This window comes from Dermacentor albipictus, chromosome 7 (assembly GCF_038994185.2).
Source record: "Dermacentor albipictus isolate Rhodes 1998 colony chromosome 7, USDA_Dalb.pri_finalv2, whole genome shotgun sequence".
Taxonomy (NCBI): Eukaryota; Metazoa; Arthropoda; class Arachnida; order Ixodida; family Ixodidae; genus Dermacentor; species Dermacentor albipictus.
Genome location: NC_091827.1, coordinates 62921084 through 62934712, shown reverse-complemented (window position 1 = coordinate 62934712; position 13629 = coordinate 62921084).

The window sequence follows — 13629 nt, the reverse complement described above, 5'->3', positions numbered from 1 at the left end:
GAGCGATACTAGCTAGAAATGCGCACGACAATAAGAATATTATAATTCAGGCAGCGGCTGTTGCAAGAGGGAACCTTATCAGTAAACCTGCCATAGCACCAACGGATAAAGAACTTGCTTACTTAGAGCCATTTGCATGTGTGGAGTCCCCTTAGGCTCTGGTGGTTTGCTTCAAGATTTGTAAGTCTTGATAACTCGCACAAATATATGTGGTTGCGATAACGAGCGTGAGGTCATATATTCATACCTTTTGTAATAAAACGCCAGTTGGAAGTCAGCGCTCGTCATGGTCCCTTCTTGTGTTTTGTGCCTACTTTTGCGCTGGTTATATCAATATGGATTACAAGCCCTGTCTCACACTTTGCTTCCTAGCACCGTGATACAGAAAACATTAAAGCGTCAAATATGTTTCGAACTGGAGTAAAGCTTCGACCGTGTCAGCCCCTCATTTCTTTTGCCGTTGCCACATTGCCTGTTCTTCCAACGAAGGCGTCCTGAAGCAAAGCAGAGGAGATTAATTAGTGCCTGTTCGTTGGCTATGGAGGCGGTGATTGCAAAGAAAGATTTCATTTGTTTTATGTTTTGTTTCCCCCGAGGCTCGCGGGCATATTACCTTCTAGCGGTGTCGCAAACAGGCTCTTAGCGAGAATGGATCGGCGCGATCTCATCGAGGTTCCTTACTTAGTCGCAAGAGAATTAAAACGAACTCAGCCGACAATCTTGAAGCTGCCGAGGCACTCCCATAATTTACGCTTTTCGGGATATTAGTCTTTCCAGTGTCATTTATGTACTGTTTTAACCTGCCTTTATGATTTGATGCTGTTTTTATGGCGGATAAATAATGAGCGGTGCTGCTTTGAGAAACTACTCTCAAGGCCTTTAAGGAGGAGACTGCCATCGCTGATTTCAAATTCGACATTTTTCGAACGCCACTTCTTCTTAAACGAAAGACTTCCAGCACAATTGCTTATACCATACATGAAATCAGACACTGTAACGCGGCTTTTATTTCGGCACTTCCCTGAAATTCGCCCATTCCCCTTTCCCAGAAAAATAGCGTGGCTTCTCGTAAGAAGTGGCTCGGTAACTTTTAATTATCTCGCAGAAATTGCAATTTGCAATGCTCATCAAGGTGCTAATGTTTAATAATTCATAATTGTAACTAATAAGGCTCTTTCCATCTTGGACCGAGTGTGCGCAACGCCCAACCCAGAAACAAAGCATCCAGCTCCTTGCTAAAATATTATGACTAACAAAGGAAACCAAGAATGCTGCGCTCAAAATGGTCACGTGCAGCGTAGAAGCACAAGTGGTGTCCAAGTACCGACATTCTCTAGGCATCGTGGTCAGCGATAAAAAAAAATCACTGGTGCCTATGTTATACAGCCATAGGTGCCCACTACGGGGACGCTCCGTGGCCCGTCCCCCTCCGAAGTTTTCCAGAATTGGGGGAGGGCACCCCTAAAGTGTCATTACAAGAGTTTTGTTACGCACATCACTTGAGGCTTCATCTGAGTTTCCTCCACATCTTCACTTAAAATTTTGTTGTGGCTAAAACGCCTACTGCATCATTGTTTACGTGGACGTGCACGGTTTTTTTTTTAATACGTTCACTTTAGTTCCGCAAATTTTGACTATAGGGGGAAAAGCTCTATCAAAGCCCCAGCAGCAGCTACATCAACCTTATTTTTTTCACTTAAAATTCTTTTTTCTCTCATTTTCACAGTCAACACCATGCACAGACCCAAGGTATATAAATATATACACAGGCCACAGTTTATTCTAAATTTCAAAGGGAAGGAGGTTCTCAACTAACAGTTATTTCTAATGTATGGATACCCTATGCTTAAAAATAAATATCTTTCTGCACGTTCCCCTCGCTCAAAAATACTTTGCGTGATTTCTTTAGCCTGAAAAAAAAAACCTACAGACTACAGCGATCCCCAGCGCGAAGGAGTAGCCGCCGTAGCTGAAGTTTAATTAGGCCGTCCAGCCATGGGGCCGCGGTATCTCTGGAAAGGCCGATAGCGCGGACGGTCAGGTCACGCGTGCGAGGGTCCTGCTATTTTCTCGTGCTACATGCACGTGAGCCGTCTCCTTCTTCACCGGCGCTGACAATAGTCGCGCCGTTGCATATATATGCCACCTTTGATAACAAACAACAAGAAAGGGTGTTCACCGAGGGGCCCGATTTTTACTAGTCATGTCATCAGAAGCCGACAAACACTGGCACCGAGCACAACATAGGGGAAATTACATGTGCCTAATGAATGAACTAAAGAAGCGGTAAATTAATTAAAATGAAAATGGATGACAAAACAACTTGCCGCAGGTGGGGAACGAACCCACAACCTTCGCATATCGCGTGCGATGCTCTACTAGTTGAGCTTCCGCGGCGCCGCTTCCCCATCCACTTTTGGGGGTATTTAGCTTTCCTAGTAGAACCTTGGGAGTGTTTGCCAACGCCACCACTTGCAGACCTTGGCGGCCCGGACGTGAAACATCCTTTCTGCCACAGGCGTTACGCGAACGTGTTCTTTATTTGGTGAAGGCAACCGGTCAATAAACCCACACATGCTACCTCAAGGCACTAATATTGCCGGATTCGAGACCCTCGTTATGTAATAAACGAGGAGAAGGGAGTTAACGGAGGGGCCTGATATTTACTAGTGATATCATAAGAAGCCGACAAACACTGACACCGAGGACAGCACAGGGGAAATTGCTTGTGCCTAATAAATAAAATAAAATACGATAAACTATTCATTGAAATGAAAGTGGATGAAAAAGCAAATTGCCGCAGGTGGGGAACGAACCCACATCCGGTTCCAACAGAGGCAGGCGCAACTCTACCAGTGGTGTTTTAGCATACATGTTGACTTCGTAACCGTTCCAAAAACGAAGCCTGATATTGATGAAGAGACTGAGAGGGTCTTGATGTCATTTCTCTCTCTCTCTTTCTCTTTCTTTCTCTTTGTTTTATATATGTCCCACGCCATCGGCCTTTGGGCTGGTTGCCTTTTGTCTTTCAAAAAGATTTGTCATACCCTGCTGCAGCCTATTTTGACAGTGAGGGAAGGCTTATACAATGCAATGTTGTGTTTCACGGTTTTCTCAGGCGATGCCGCGACGCAATAATTTTTTTAGGACGTAGCTAACTTACTAGATTCTGACTGTGATGTTGTATTGTTGGGCGATTTCATCTGTGTGCGCAATCCAGGTGATCGTACTGAAACCTAACCGCATTGATAGGAGTGCTGACTTGCTGTCTAAAACTTGAAAAGGCTGCACTTATTGACACAAGGGCATCGAGTGGTCTTCCCTCTTATATGCATGACTTGATCGGATTTATGATTTATCAGCTCCACTATATATGTCCACTAAACTATCTTGAAAAACAGAGCCTCTTTTTTCTTCAGATCAATTGATTGTTATCGCGCAGATAGACAAAATGCGTTTGTTCGTGTTTCGAACTCTAGTGAGAACTCTGGAAAAGTAAATCTTCAATGGTGAATGATGGGCACTTTACCGCTCTTGTGTGCTTGGCACTCAAAACTTGTCTGACCCCTGACATGCCTTTCTTGATCTCTTTGCGAGCTTCTTAAACAAAAGGTTCAGCCAATGGCGATTGAGATTGGATCCGTCAGTTCGTTCCATGGAAATGTGAAAGTCCTTGCTGAAAAGTTTTCATGGCCACTGTGACAGTAAAACTACGAGGCACCTGGTTCTTATGTGGACGACATTCCTGATCCTAAATGCGCACTGCTGGAATGTGACGCAATACGCTGCAGAGGTGCCCATGTTCAATCGCATAATGGTACTCTGCCTTCTGACCCACACGTAAAATATCACATGAATACCGCAATAGAAAAAATAGGCTTGTACCAGACGTTAATTACGAGATGCTTAACCCTAGTGGGCCTTTTAAAAGAAACGGTTCTATCAATAAAATATAGTATATGTGAATTAATGCGCGCTTTTTTTATATTCTCCTGTTATGTCATCAATTCTGCCCTGGCCCCATACCCCCGTGCGGAGTACCCGACCGTATAGTTAACTTCGTTAAACTCTCTTCGTTTCACCTGTTGTTTTCTCTCCCTCTCTCTGTTGCTTCACGTCATTATTCATGCCTGAAGTGTTCTTCCGGATGCGGTTTCTACCAGTGAGGTTCGCAAATAAGCACTTATTTTCCCGAAACAATTTGTATGAAGAGCTAATAGATAGGCTTTTTGTAACTCCGCCAGTACCGCTCACTATAAAGCGGCTTTCCTGGACATAACATGCTCGCTTGATTCTGAAGAATGCCCGCTTCTCCACGCTTGAAACGTACTTCTAGGAAGTGCATACTGAAATGCTGCCTGTTAAAGCCCAGTTAATTAGGAACGGCATTTTCGTTTCATTACGGTCGCCTCTGTTGTCTAGCGGGAACTATGGAACTCTACATTATTGACTGCAATGACACCGTCTCATATTCGAACGCTCTCCAAAGAACCTTTAAAAGGGATCTCGATGCAAGTCCTCACAACGTATCCTATCTTATCTTAAGCCACCATGTAAAATGTGCCATTTGACAACGCTACTACTTACGAGGCTACACAGTTTAATGAAAATTCACTTGTTAGATTTTAATGCAGAACAAAGTGTATCCTCCCAGTGACATTTAATTCAGATGACTTAACAGCTGAAATACATTTATCACCAAAAATATTTCCAAGCACACTGCTACCGTTCGTTGTTGAAGTGTATCCTTCAGCCTCCCTTTTACAAAAAACTGTTTTCAGTAATGACTGCAATGTAAAATGTTTGCTTTGTATTTGCAGACGTGGCTATGGCTTTTCGGGCCCCTATGTATATAACTTATCTACGTATGTTAATTTGATTAGCAATAACCACAATGAAAAAATGAAAAGAAAAATCTGCACATCGCACGCACTGTGGTAATCGACGTTACGCAAGCCATTTTGCAGGTACCTGAATATCGAGTATCATGCGGCTTCCGCAAGCCGTTACCAGATGAACCAATATTGAGTAGTTACATGCGTGGGTGGCTACCGTACGTGTCTGTGCCGACAGAAGCACGACGATAACCACGTAGATTACGATCGTATGACAGCAAAGGCGCATCGACGTCGGCCGTTCGAAGTGAGCTTAAGACATGGTGATTGTTGGGTTCTACATGAGTACTGCACGAGCGTAAGTGAGAGAAACACTGATTGCGACGCCATCAGCAACTACGTGTTATGCAGTCGTACCTACCTATGGCTATGACATGTGCTGCATGCTAAAACGACGATGGTACTTGTACTCCGGCGGGATGTCACAACGTGATAACGTTGGATGATCGTGAAGTTAGTGCAATGTCTAAGTTTCTTTGTAGCGTAAGAGGGGGAGAGAAAAATAAGGAAGGAAAGGTAGAAAGGTCAATCAGATGGACGGGCGGTTTGCTGCCCTACACGAGGGAAGGATCTTAAGGGATAAAAAGAAAGTACAGGGAGAGAAGACGGGCAATCTCAGTGTGAAAATGCTACGTAGCCTAAACTCCTACAGTGAAAGTGCTGCAGAATGCGGCACGGTTCCGGAGATGGTGCTGTCTAAAACGGCGCCTCAAAGCGCGAGCTGTCACAAGGAAAGAAGAGGAGGTGGCAAATGGCGCAAGCAGTTTCGAAGAGCTGGCCGCCTTTGGAACGAGATGAATGGATAGAAAAACGTCATTGACTAATCAAGGGAGGAAGAAATAGGATAAGGGAAGGGGTAGGGAAGGAGGGTGCCGGTGAGTGGATCCCTATTCCAGGACACCAGTGATATTGGCTACCCGCTCCGACTGGCTCGAGAGGTCCAGGTAAAACTTTTGTTTGGGCTAGTTGGTTTATGCTTGAATTAGTAAAGGCAAGGCGCAGGATCTGTCAAGGTCCTGTCGTTTGTGTTCTTCTTTAGTCCTGGTATTCTGCGCCTTGCCTTTACTAATTCAAGAGGCCCTCTGGACCCCCAGCCCCTTGCCGGATGAGGAATATCTCCCGCGGCTCCCTACTTTAGGTGAGTATCTCAGGTGAGTTTGCGTCCTATTGTATTTTTGTGCATTCCCATGTTACATGTAGTTATGACGACCACACACTACACCATGGACTAACGCCGGCATGTAGTGTTGTTGATTCATGTAATGTGGGCTTGCACGTGGTATGCGCACCAAGTGCCGCATTGGTCGGGAACTGACTTTCAAAAGCTGCATCACGTGTTTGCGGTTCTCCTCTGAAAATTCTGATGCGAAAGGACCAGCCCGACTAACCATCCTCCATGAGTGCGAGATGGAGGCGTTGGCTTAGCTCATGCATTTTGGAGGTAATCAGCCAAAAATATTTTCTTCTGCAAGGACTTCACTGACCCGTTATTTACGAATGGCGCAAACTCGTTTAATGAGTTGTCTAACAGATTTTACTGTTTTTTCAAATTATATATCCGGTTGATTGCAAGGGTATATGGAAAAGTGGTAAACGCATTCAATTTTTAAATGCCAGACATATGTATCGATACCTAGCCACCGCAAAGAGAAAATGATTCCACTATTACCCGCCGTGGTTGCTCAGAGGCTATGGTGTTGGGCTGCTGAGCACGAGGTCGTTGGATCGAATCCCGGCCACGGCGGCCGCATTTAAATGGGGGCAAAATGCGAAAATACCCATGTACTTAGATTTAGGTACACGTTAAAGAACCCCAGGTGGTCGAAATTTCCGGATTCCTCCACTACGGCGTGCCTCATAAACAGAAAGTGGTTTTGGCACGTAAATCCCCACAATTTATTTTTTTTAATTCCACTATTATTTTGCTGATCTGGCAGTGTTTAATGCAGACATTGACATTAGACCAATTTACTTGCACTTTATGATAATTTATCGCAATATTTCTTCAAGTATATAGACAGCAATACACTGTACCAGAAAAACTCAAGAAATCGTAGCTTCTTCAATGCATAAATAATTTTAACACAAGTGAATCGCTCAATGAATGACCGACATGTTCAAAACTGTCCTTATATTGTAGATATGACTGTATTTTGATCAAGCAAACGAAGTAAAGACAGAATAAAAGAAGAGATCGCCTAGAGCACCACGCTGCTTTGCTCTATGGTAGAAGTTCAATTTCACCCATCGCCCCCATAACATTTTCTTTTTAATAAAGCGAGGCAAGACGCGAACCTGCCTACCTACCTACCGCAAAAGCGTGAATAATGAGGCCAAGAAGGCTTTGCCCTGAAAAAGCTGCTGTCTCCGTATGGTTAGATGATCGGGATTCTATGCAGGAGGGCCTAGTTTCAAATTCCGGTGCCAGACACGCTTCAAATTTTTTTTTTTTTAAGTGGATGCGAATCTACTCGGCGAGGAGCGGGTTAGCGACGGGCCGGAAAACACACAGCACGGATTGGCCTAGTCGAATCTCGGAAATCGTAGGCAAACAGAGCTTCGCTTTAAAACAAGCGGTGTGAACGTGTGTCGATGGTGGTTTTTTTTTTTTCACAGTCTGCTGATCATAGTGTAGGGTTGAGCTCTTTGCAAGATAAACACGCCGAGTTTCTCACTTCTGCTTTTATATTGGTATGGGGGAAAGCTTGTAACACTTTTTAAGCTGTTGCTGCTTTCCGACTAAACAAGAAATGTCGAACCAAAATTGGAACAAATAAACTAAACACAATGATACAGTGAGTGCCGAAAACAAGTCGACAGATCTAAATTTCTCAGTGTGAATGTATTCCGGAGCAGTGACCCAGAAACTCGAAAATTCCAGCGCGGGTAGTCTTTTGCATTACCTGTGCGCCGACGTCCAGTACTGTTCCCACTTGTTTAGAAATGGAGAGTGAAAAATCCGTGCAAACAAAGAAAATGGAACGCAACGGTGAGGATCAAATTACGGGTAAGTCTCGCATCTGCGTCTTTTCGCATTTTTTTTACATATTTTTTTTCGTTTATGTAGATGCTTTTTTTTTCATCTTTTCGTTGGATTTTTTTTTTTTACGTGCTCTGTTCCCGCAGGCTTAATTGCGCTGTCCGCTGCTTGATTGCTGGGTATCTTTCCCAGAGAGAGCGCACACAACCTTCATTCGATTTACCCTTTTACCTTTCGTTTTGTTTTACAATTTCGTTCCCGGGGTTGGCAGTTTGTTTAGAAAAAGAAAGCGTAAGCCGCCAAACATCCAAAGGTTGCTACACGCGCCGCACAATTGCTGGAGTTCGTTACCGGTCCACCATGCCAGGCCGGTTCGCTTTTCTCGCAATATTCACGTAGCGTCGGGAAACCACGTCAGTGCTGCTGAGGTCTTCAGAGAAGATACGTAAGCATGCCTCTGTGCGCTCTCGCTCCGCAATGTCGGCCCTCCATGCCTATACAGCGAGGTTTACGTTCGGAAACGGTGTTTTATTTTATTTATTTATTTATTTGCCGTATGAAATCCCGGGCTAGGCTGACGTCATGCTAGTCCTAATGCTGATCCCTCCCGGCACAGAAGGCGCTGCGTATGCATGTGCCTTGGGATTAGTTTCAAGTGGAGTGCACGTTTGCTGTTTCTCATGGTTAGTGACTAATATTTAACAAAAATAATTGGGCCACGTGATCTGTTATAGCAGCAACAAAATGAAAATTCACCTAACGAATTACTCACACTTGCACGAAGAGCCCTCTATTCCTTAGAATAACTCTAAGCACACTCATTTTGGCAAACGATGTCGACTCGTTCTCACCAGTCCTTTTGGCTGCATTGGCTGCAAGACGAATGGCACTCTAACAGCACAGACAAAACACGGACAAGTTTATCCTTTATATATCGTCACTTTTGCCTAACGATGCGTTGGCTCAACTATGGGCCAAGAAAAGCCCCGTTTTCATTGCTACGTGTAAAGGCTTTAATATTATTTTCTCTTGTTTTTGGACACATCTTTATAAGACTTGACTAACCTGAACCTTTTCCAGTCAATAAAATCGATATCGGCTTGCCCCGCTACTGTTTACGCAGAGCCGCGACTACCCGTCCATGCGCGCGACTAGAACCCTGCCGACGAGTGGGCATGTCAGCCCGTAGGTTTCATCGTACTGCACGGAATTAAAACGACGGAGTGCTTCTTTATACGATGCAAAACGAAAAAGAAGAAATCAAGGAAGCGAAACTCCGTTCGTCCCTTTGAAACGTTTACGTTCGGTTTTCGCGGTAGAATTACGCTGCGAGTGCTTGTGTGTCTGCATGCTCTGCTGTCGGCCGCTGCCTCCAAACTGGTTAGCTCGCGCCCATAGCGTCGTTTGTCGGCGCCTCGTATCACTTCAATAGCAATACATGTGCCGGCACTCCGTTTCTAAGCGGCCAACTTACGGTACCGCATGAAGCTACCATACAGCCGATGCTTCGGGGCCGCTGATTTCCATTTGAAAGGCTTAAGCGTAGTCCCGTTCTTTGGTAATTTTGCTTCAATCGTCAAACGAATAAGTTAGCCGGAAACAGGGACGACCGAGTGTGCAGTTGACTTACTTTTTACTCTTCTCCTTTTGTATTCTCAACGTCGGATGCCAACTGACGCGGTTGTGGCATTGCAATTGAATGTGCGTAATGGTAGCGATCAAAGAAACTTTTTTTAATGGCGAAGAAGGAGGAATATAGTTAAACAAATGAACTTTCTGCGGCACGCATAAGTGAGCGAGTCCATGCAGACGCCGCAGCATTCCTTTGGTTAGGCTATTAGAGGAGCTTACCCATAAAAGGCTTATTTAGCATCAGTGTATGAATTCGCAGCGCCGAAACCTGCAATATCAGTCCAAATAGCGATGTATGAGTTATGATGCTCTTATACGCGTGTTCTAGAGGGAAACTTTGCGTGGAGTGGTCCCATTTCATAAGATGCCAATCTCTGCAAGAAACGTATCTGGAAACGCTTGCTGCGTAATATGCTTATCGTGTGGCATATACCAACGTAAGCCTAAGCCAAGCATTCCGCAGTGACTTCATCCACACTCTTTATAGGATCGTTGCTGGCTGTTAAGATATAGCGTACAAAGGAAATCTGCAATACTGTCAACTTCCGTGTTCTCAGGTAATTTCAAGTACTTTTTATTTGTTCATGTGACTGTACTTCTCTATAACCTTGCTTTGCTTTTGAAATTTCGGTGTTAAGACTCCTTAGTCCCTTTTGCTGATTGGTGAGTCTGTGTCTGTGCTTTGCACATATTCTAAAGTATTCAGGGAACTCTTCATAGCTGAAATGAAAACGAAGTGCTAGCTGGTCATCCTGGGGCTTGTCAGTAGAAGATTCCTCTAACATTCTCCGAGAATTTATGGACCTATCCCTTGACGTCTATGCCTCATTCATTTGGTATGGGTACCAGACCACATAGAACTCACTTTAAACAAGGCAGCAGACGCACCAGCCGCGGCATCTCTTGAAGGCCCGGTACTGAAGATCCGAAGACATTCGACATACATCAGGCTGCAAGGTTTAAAGAATTTTCTGAGCAAGAGGAAAATACAAACCCATCTGTATTCAATAACACCGATTTTAATAACCTTTGATTCACTTGCCATAGGAGATGGTGTTTCACAAGAAAGTTTGAAGCTGAATTTGCGAGGATGTCTGGCCTAATACCAATGTCTAATCTGTATTCCCACAGGTCTGCTTTTGTTCCTTCCCCTCAACGTTACTACTGCACTGAACCTGAAAACATGGAACATTTCTTTATAATATGTCGTAGGCGTGCAAAGAAAATAACTTTAAAAAAGATCTCTTTCGCAAACCTGAATAGGTCATTGCGCTTCCTGTGACACTAAGTCTTGGGGCGACGACACTAAGATACTGCAATAGAAGCGTGTGTGATGCCATATGTAGTTTTGTATTTAAAGCAGAGAGACTGCCTTGCTAATTTTATCGTTTTCTTTTTCGACAGCGTTAAAACAAACATTGAATTTAAATTTCCAAAACGATATAGCCCGAAAATTTATAATTTCGATTGATACTAATTTCATAATTCCTTCTTGATTCACAAATTTCCATTAAGGTTTTCTTTTCTTTTTAGCTACCGTCACCCGATTCATCATCAATCTTCCATGGTGGGTTAATTCATGCCCGTAGGCACCAAGCTAAACCAGGCTTGTCACATGCGCCTAATTTTATCGCGATAGCCAGATCTGCAGTTTGCATGTCAAAAGGAAAGCACATAGGTTAGCTTGGACCCCTACAGGAACAGTAACTCTATAATTACCACAGAATGCATATGGCTTGCTAGATACTTGAAGAAAATATGGGTTTGTATCACATTTAAGGAAATCAAAGAGAAAATTATAATGCGTATGGAACATTATTTGAAGAGAAAATATATCTAGCCTTTTATAATCTGAAAGCTGGCTGTCCAAGGTTAGGGAAGGAAGAAAGCTTGCACCCTTGGCGACATCAAAAAAAAAAACGGTGCCATGTCAGCCGCCGCAGGCAATTGAGAAACGAGGGTGCCAGCGACGAGCGAAAACCTGCACGTACCAGTAGTTCGATCCCTAAATAGGCGTTTACGCAGCCTCCTTGGGGATCGGCCACCGATCCGGCCACCACCTAGCGCTGGGAAGAGGTAACGCTCGTGAAACGCATGTTGCGTCCTGTCTGCGCTAGGGGGCGGCCGCCGTCAGGGATGTTAGGGAAAGTGGTTTTGGGAAGTCTGAATCGAAGGGCGAGAGGAGCGGAGGAGATGTTGCCTTGTCGCAGGGAGTTCCTTTTCGCGGGGGAGGGGGGGCGTACGCTGTGCCATGCTAACGAGTTTAAAAAATTCTCGGCATCGGTTGCCTCCGCCTCCTGTGTCTCTTCCTTCCACAGATGGGTAAAATCTCTCTCTCGCTCATAGGGGAGAGAAGCGTGTCCGGAAATCGCTCGAACGCAAGCACGAAACTTCTGAGTCAAGGCGTGGGAGTGCGGCAAAAACGCTTCCGGTGCGAGAGACACGCAGGGCCAGCGAGCGCCGAAACGCCGTGAAGTGGCGACTGCAAACAAAATGAGAGCTTACGGAGGAAGCGCGCCGCAGTGCTCGGTCACAACTTTAAGTGCGCGTGGTCTTTCGGAGCCAATGCGGTCGAGCGAGGAGCGAAAACTGCGCACGTTGGTGCTGAGCGCTAATGAATGATGCGCACAAGTGTGAAACGACGTAAGGTTCGAGCAACAGTCTGATTACCCCTGAGGGTGGCAACAATTTATATATCGACAAACGAAACGAAAGGGCTTTGTAAGTGAATTTTTCCTTGCAAGAAAGGAGGTGGGAGGGTGGTGACGTGGGCGTCGATATTGAACGTCTGTGTACGACTTGCGATATTGTGTATAGAATAGCGTGCAGGTGCTTTGTCGAATGAAATTTCCTAACACGTGTTAGATGACCGCTGGACCATAAGCATTACAGAATGGGTGCCAAGAGAAGGCAAGCGCAGTCGAGGACGGCAGAACACTAGGTCGGGCGAAGAAATTAGAAAATTCGCGGGTGCTAGTTGGAATCGGTTGGCGCAGGACAGTGGTAAGTGGAGAACGTAGTTAAAGGCCTTTGTCCTGCGATGGACATAAAATAGGCTGTCGCTGCTCATGATAAAGATGACGAGTGATCAGAAGAGCAAAAAATTATAATCGTGATTGAGGCCAGGATATGAGCGTACTAAATAAGAACTGGAGAAAGAGAAACAAGCTGGAGAAGTTCTGCATACCCTACGCATACTCCGCCAACAAATCACCCAAGTAATGCACAAGATAAAGCGCATTACAAACCGCCGAGAAGGACTCCAATAAAAAAATGAATTCCGAATCGTTCAAGCCCTCATAATTAGCAGATTAACCTACCACCTCCCCTATCATAGCCTCACTCAGACCGAGACGCACCAGATCGACACCCTCCTCCACACGACATTAAAGGTAGCGCTGGTACTACCCCAACAGACTTCCACGCAACTCCTACTACAGCTCGGGTTACACAACATCATCCGCGAACTAGCCGAAGGTCAGCCTAACAGACAATTGGAATGTTTCCAATGAAAACTCCATGCAGGGAGGCCTCATTTTATCCCGGATAGGATACCAAACCCCAGGAAAAGCACAACAGGAAGACCGCACACTTCTTGCCCTTGGAATTTGAAACAAAAGTCATGTGGCCCTAATTCCCCAGAATATTCACCCTGACCGTCATAATGGCGGAAGAAAGACAAGAGCACAAGCCGTGACTCAAATCTATGGCGATGACACGTCGGACACACCGGCCCTATACACCGACGTGGACACACAGAGACGTGCCCTGGGTCTAGTCGTACTAGACAGTAGAGACACTCGGAGCGATTCGACCACGATCAACACTGTGAACAGTGGCACGGCGGAAGAGGCTGCTATCGCTTGCCATCGTACAACCTTCAACCATACCGGCACAGGATGGACCCATCACAGTGGTCGCTGATTTACAGACCGCCTGCAGGAATTTGACACAAGGGACGGTGACATCCTACACACACCGCATCCTTACATCATTACACCCCACACCGTTACACAGGGTGCTTATCGTCAGGACACCCGGACACGCCTATCTCTATGGTAATTAACTCATTAATGCACGAACTAATGCAATAGCCCAAGAACTGGCTAACGAGCTCCATTG